The sequence below is a fragment of the Camelus ferus genome, chromosome 23 (genome assembly GCF_009834535.1).
Source record: "Camelus ferus isolate YT-003-E chromosome 23, BCGSAC_Cfer_1.0, whole genome shotgun sequence".
NCBI lineage: Eukaryota > Metazoa > Chordata > Mammalia > Artiodactyla > Camelidae > Camelus > Camelus ferus.
The window spans coordinates 8,281,305-8,288,004 of record NC_045718.1 but is presented as its reverse complement, the minus strand read 5'-3'; the positions used below and the strand labels follow the sequence as shown (position 1 = coordinate 8,288,004).

Sequence of the window (6,700 nt, the reverse complement as noted above, 5' to 3'; positions counted from 1 at the left end):
CTTGTGACAGGACGCGCGGAAACGGCAAGAAGGGATTCTGGGGACGGGTCCAAGGGGAGGCCGTGTGCGCCGATTGTCCTCCCTCTTCCCTTGAACTGGATCATTGGACGTGAAAATCATTCTCGCTTGTCATTACTTCCTCTTCTATTTTAAGTTTTCTTCCCACCCAGCTCCCTTTAAAATCACTTCCTCTATCTCTCTTAAGTGGAAAATATTACCTCAACTAAAAAAAGTTATGTGACCTAATAAAACACCTAAACAAAGTATTTTTGTTTGTTTGTTTTTTGAGAGGCAAAGTAATTAGGTTTATTTATTTATTTTTTAATGGAGGTACTGGGGATTGAACCCAGGGCCTCATGCACACTAAGCATGCGCTCTACCACTGAGCTATACCCTCCCCCACTATATTTTGAATCCTTTTCTAATTCATATTTAGAAAAAAGAAAATTAATTTCTGGATTTAAAATGTACTTTGTTATTACTATTTTTTTAATGCCACAAAATTAAAAAAGAAAACACAACAAATTTGAGGGGAAGGACCAAAGAACACTTGGTTTTAAAAGCTGGACAAATGAGCAAGTGATAGAAATGGAACCAAGATGCCAGCAAACGTAAGTTTCCCATGGATAACTTCATAACCAACAAAGACCTCATGAAGTATGCGAAGCATCTTGATTTACACTTTCAAGGATTATGTATCCAAAGTAGAATTTTGCAAGTCTTTTGAAAATTGTAATCCTATCTAGAACTCTACAATTTTAATATGAGGCTGTCTTGGGAAAATTTCGAAGCTTCATACAAAGGCTCATGAAATTATAATTCAAATGAAAATAGTGCTATCCCTTACCGAGACACAAGGTGCTCTGTGATCTGCCCCCATCCAACTGCCTCTTTGCTCTCATTCATCCACTTTAGCACAAGTGATACAGAACAGGTCAGAATACCCTGCATGAGAGATTCGCTTTCACATCACCGTGACTTTTCTAGTGCTCTGAAAGGAAAGCATTTCTCCCACCCTGTTCCCTTAATGAAAAGAAAATCCTATTTATCTTCAAAGAATCAAATCAAATATCCCCTCTATAATTCCTTTCCTGGAATGAATTCCTCTCAATAAATTGAGTTCCCCTCAAGTACTATATATACCACTATAATATCACCACTTAGCACGCTCTGCAAGTTATCTGTTTTCTATGGCTTGCCTTTTCTACTAGGCTAGAAAGTTCTTAATTAGAAAAACTTGGCTTTATTTATCTCTATCCTTCCAGTGCCTAGTACAATGATGGGCACTCAACAGGTGCTAAAAATATCTATCATAAAATAACGAGATCATCCCCAGAACTAGGCAACTGGTAATACGGTCAAATTGCCTCGACATCTGTGGAATTAACATTTTACTCTTTTTTGTTTCCTACAAGCTATGGGACTGATTGTATACCATCATCAAAATAACAAGGAAAATCTTAAAGAGGATTATATCCTCCTGCAGATGGAGAAACATAACTACTTCCTTCTGCCACTGCATCTTCTAAAAGATAAGCAGTTGGCGTGATGTTTAAAGTTATGTAATACATATTACGACATTAGAGCATGTGGAGTAGGGAGGGAAACCAAAGCCTTGAGGAACTTAAGTACCCGGATTACGTTTTTTGTTTTCAGCAGATAAAGCCTCTTGGCTCAGTGTAAAGAAGTTTCACGATATTTGTTCTGATTAGAACTAAGGCAGTCTTCACAGTACTGAGGAAACACTGTGGAAGCCACCAGAACATGAGAGGGAGGGAGGGGTATGGAGGAGGGAGGGAGGGGAGGAGGAAGGGAGGGAGGGAGGGAGGGAGGGAGGAAGGGAGGGGGGGGATAGGTAGGGAGGGAGGGGAGGGAGGGGGGAGGGATGAAGGGAGGGAGGGGAGGAGGGAGGGAGGGAGGAAGGAAGGAGGGAAGGAAGGAAGGAAGGAGGACGAAGGAGGAGGAGGAGGGAGGAAGAGGAAGAGGAAGAGGGAAGGAAAAGGAGGAGGAAGGAAGGAAGGAAGGAAGGAGGGAGGGAGGAAGAAGGAAGGAGGAAGGAGGGAGGGAGGAAGGAGGAGGAAGGAGGAGGGAGAAGGAAGGGAGGAAGGAAGGAAGGAAGAGAAGGAGGAAGGAAGGGAGGGAGGAAGGAAGGAAGGAAGGAAGGAAGGAAGGAAGGAAGGAAGGAAGGAAGGAAGGAAGGAAGGAATTAGATCTTTCAAACTGAAAATGTATCAAGTACAACTTGGGTGTTCCTGCCGGGAGAGTGCCGCTCACAATGTACCTCCTCTTTCATGTTCATGGTTCCTGCATCATGGCATCTACAAACATCATCACGGGTCAGAACAAACTCCAGGGAAGAATTGGCTAAGATCACCCTTTTCCTGTAACGCTACAATGATGCAACTTCATTAAAATCAAAGGAAATTCAAAGCCTCCAAATAATCAAAAAACATACAAATACTTAAGGGCTGAGTCTACTTCCAACCCAATTAAATGTGAGATCATTTTCCTGTTGCTCAGTGTAAGTTTTGCTTCTTATCTCTAAATATTTCCCTGCTGTTTGACAAGAAATAAAAGAAACATTGCTAAATCTTTCATAGTATATATTTCACTGCAGTCTATATTTTACACTTGATATAAACATTTTACGACAGGTGTTGTAAACTGTAATTTTTATTCATTTTTTTTTCCTGTGGAAGGAAATAAAAATAATAGGCTGAAATACTATGGCATCTAAGATTTTAAAGCATCAATCTTTTTATTGAAAGTTATAGATTATATTAACACTAGGCTATCAGCAATGAAAATACTCTTTACATTTTAGTATCAACTGTCTGAACCTCAGTCAGCTTTCCTTAAAAGATAAAAGCCAACAAATTCGGTTACTGGGTAACAACCTGACCTAAAGTCTGATCTGCAGTTATTCAGCCAAATGAGACTAGTGGAAAAAAAATCTATAGTCACTCAGATGCAGATGAAAACATCTAAAATACAAACTTTTTTTAAGTGTAATGATTTGCAAATATTAGTCTTAATTGTTAACACTGAATGTGAAATATAAAAACATAAATTACAGTTTTATGACACTCAGACACCAATATCAGCCTTAATCATGACACTGGTAAGCAATTTTCAGCTGTAATGTTTTATTTTTCTGATTTCCTCATAAAAAATAACAGAATCTGTATTCATACAATCAAAAATTTGTGGAATACTAATATTGTTGACATCATCTAGGGAATTCTCTTACTTAGGCTTAATTCTCAAAAATATGTATTTGATGTCAAATCCTGAAGTAAAATAGTAACATTAAACCTTTTTTTCTTTTACCTCTGGAATTGTGTATACAGCACTTAAAGCTTGCTTGTTTCTCTTGGGAAAAATGTTCCATTAAGCTTGAATACATATATAAGTTTATCAACCAGTAACTCTAAGTCAAAAAAAAAACTTGAATCATTCTCATCTGGGTGTTATTTCATTTTTTGATCAACATTTAGGATGGGTATCCCATTTAACTGACATAAAATACAACATTAAAATAACAAAATGTATTACCACCCAGAGATCATTCCGTTGCACTAAAATAAACAAATTGTACAAGGAAATACTTATGGGCATATTAACAAGGTGAAAGTATTTATGAACATAGTTTTTGAAATATTTTGTTAATGACTAGATACAAAAATACAGAGGACTTTTTTCCCACTGGATTAATAGTTACTAATACTTATCTTTTTATGTACAAGTAATCTTTAGTCCCAATTTTAGGGAACAGTATGACACAGTAATGTTATCTATAATTATGTGATGATACTACATTGATACAATGACCACAGGAAAGTTCAGAGAAGACAGATGACCAATATTGCAGAGAAAAACACATCTTTTCTAAAATTCATCAGACTTTTTAATTAAAGTCCTCAAAGACTTCAGCCACAGTTTGAAGTGTAGGAGACAGACTAACAAAAGCTAAACGTTCATATTAAAAAGCAGTGGTTTCTCAAATTTTAATGTACATTACAATCACCTAGAGTGTTTGTTAAAACACGGATTACTGGGGACACATTCCATACCCACTTCCCTCCCAGCTGAGTCTCTAATCAGTAAACCTGGGGAAGGGCCAAAGAACTTGTATTTCTAATAAGTTACCAGGTGCTCCTAGGAGAGGAACCACACTGGAGGGTCAACCTGGCTGTGTATTACCAGCAAGGGGCAATATTTACAGGATACTGCGGCTCAGGCTGACCTGACTTTCTCATGTCATTGACTGGGGCAAGATAGCGCTATGCGCTGTTGAAGCTCTGCAGGTGTTTCCAAAAAGTCTAGAGAAAAAGTGCACTCTTCAGGGACGGTGTGAATCTTGAGCTGGCCATTGACGTACAGATGGAGTACCCAAAGCTTTAGAAAACTGGTGAAGGATGTTTGATGGTAATAATTAATTACACTTCCATAGCCTGCTCCACTTTACAGGGTGCTCACCTACGCTTTATCTTGTTTAACTTTTGTTTTGTTTTGTTTTGTTTGGAGGGAGATTAAGTTTTTGTTTTGTTTATTTGTTTTGTGATGGAGGCCCCAGGGATTGAACCCAGGACCTCGTGCAAGCTAAGCACACGCTCTGTTACTGAGCTATACCCTCTCCCCCATCTTTTTAACTTTTGAACTTACAACAATTCAAAACATAAGTATCATAATTTCCATCTTTCAGAAAAATACATTGAAACTCAGGAATCTTTCTTTATTGCCCACAGTCACAACTTTAATATGCAGGCATCGTAATTGAAATCCAGGCATCGTAATTGAAATCCAAGCATCTGGGCTGTGAGTGAAGTGATCACTGCTGTATACCATGTGATCACTGCATTGACAGGACACTGCACAGACCAAGCTAGGCAGGGCAGAGACTTTACTGGGGAGTAGTGAAAAGTGATACAGAATATTTGGAGGAAAATAGCTCTCAGTAGGGTAGGGCAAGATTATGGAGTATCTCGGGGAAAAAAAAAATCAAGTCAGGGAATTGGAAGTTTGAAGCAACCAATGAATGAAAACTGCATGTCCGTCACAGACAGACATGCAAATCATATAGGTAGGTTAACATCTTACTCTCTGGAATCTACGTGTAGAAAGCTCACAAATTAACTGACTATATAGTTGTAAAAAGAAAAGACAGCTCATCGTTCTCTTTAATTGCTACCATCAGCCTGATTACACACCCAGCTCCAGAGTAGGAGGCTGGTGGAGGAGGGAGGGGAGGGAGAGAGACAAGGAAATGCCGTGCCCATTTTGATTCTTGGACTCTCCCTCTTTGGCTCCCCATTTGCCTGTATGGGGCTGAGGGAAAAGTGTGGTCCCCTTGGCTGTGGGAAGCGGTGTGCCCTGCGCTCACGCTGGTTGTGATGCTCCCTGCACTGTGCCCATCTGTGGGCACTGAGAGCTGTTGCTGAGGGTCACTGACTTGACTCCCCAACAACAGGGCATCTTATAAAGTTCCAGAGTCCCAGGCGCCTGGCATTCTATTTCTCCTCCCGGGATTCGTTGTGAGCTCTGCATCTCACTGCTTCTTACCACTGACATTTCTGACACTGTAAGTTTCACCGGCTTTGACCGCCACGTGGCAGGGTTATTTTCCTCAAAACCCAGGTCTGCTGCACAGCCCTTTCATCCTGTGAGACTAACTCAAAAGTGGCAGAATTTTCTGTACAGAATGTGTTGCCTCCCAGACCCAAGGTCGTCCACCAGGCACTGTGCTTCCTTCTTTGTGGTCCAGGGTTCCAGACGCAGCAATCTGTCTTCTGCATTGGAGGAGAGGGAGCACTGGGACCCTTCAGGCTACCATGCGAGTCTGCCCCAGAGAAGGGAAGGAGGAAGGAAGGAGGACTGCATGGGAGAGTCTTACATCATGATGTGGTTCTAAGAATGTCTGGGTCATGGTGATGGGGAGTCCTTGAGCCAGTTGCATGCTGGAGGTGCCTGACGCCTCACAGAAGTGGGCCTGCACTGGTACCCCTTTCCATGCTCAGTCATTGGCTGGGAGTAGCCAGTGAGCCTGTGCACGAGTGATGACTACAGAGTGTCAGCGGCTGGGGGCGTCCTTCAATGATGCTCTCAAAAGCAAGAAGGCAGAGAGGCACATTTTCACGGGCTCCACAGACATAAACCACCTTCCAATTCTGCCTTTTTGCCACGTAGGTCGGGGTGCACCAGGAGCACTGGATCAGTCTTTCACATTGCGATGCCACAGCCTGGCTGCTACTATCAGCCCCCACGTGGGAATAAAGCCGCCCTGCATAGTGGGCTCTTCCCACGGCTCCATGCGGAGAGCAGGCCAAAACCCTGCTGCTCTCAGCAATCTCTTCACTCTTTGAACCCACCTCTGACCTCCAGGAGGGCAGCACACATGTGTTTCTCTGGTTTGACCCTCTCCCTTCCCCACAGGCTTCTGGGGCTCAAAACTATTAGCTTTTAATTCCCTTACTTATGGTTGGGACTTTTAATATTTCCTATCCTTAATTCTTCTTACCATAGCTTGAATTGATTAAATGTCTATGACCTAATCAACAAGAAATTTTCTTTATCTGTCGATGGAAATGAATAAACCAAGAAAATCTTCTGAAAAAGCTTGATTTTCAAGACTACAAATATTATTCAAGATCTCCAAAGGTACATGGACTTGTTCCCTCTTTCTCTTTGAATTCCTCCTACA

At 41.2% G+C, this 6,700-nt stretch overlaps 1 non-coding gene across 1 annotated transcript; it reads right to left on the bottom strand.

Moving 5' to 3' along the window:
- Positions 1-325: 325 nt before the first annotated feature.
- On the bottom strand, positions 326-397 carry TRNAT-AGU. The gene has a single exon. It is a non-coding gene; the product is annotated as a tRNA-Thr (tRNA).
- Between the last annotated feature and the right edge of the window lie 6,303 nt (positions 398-6,700).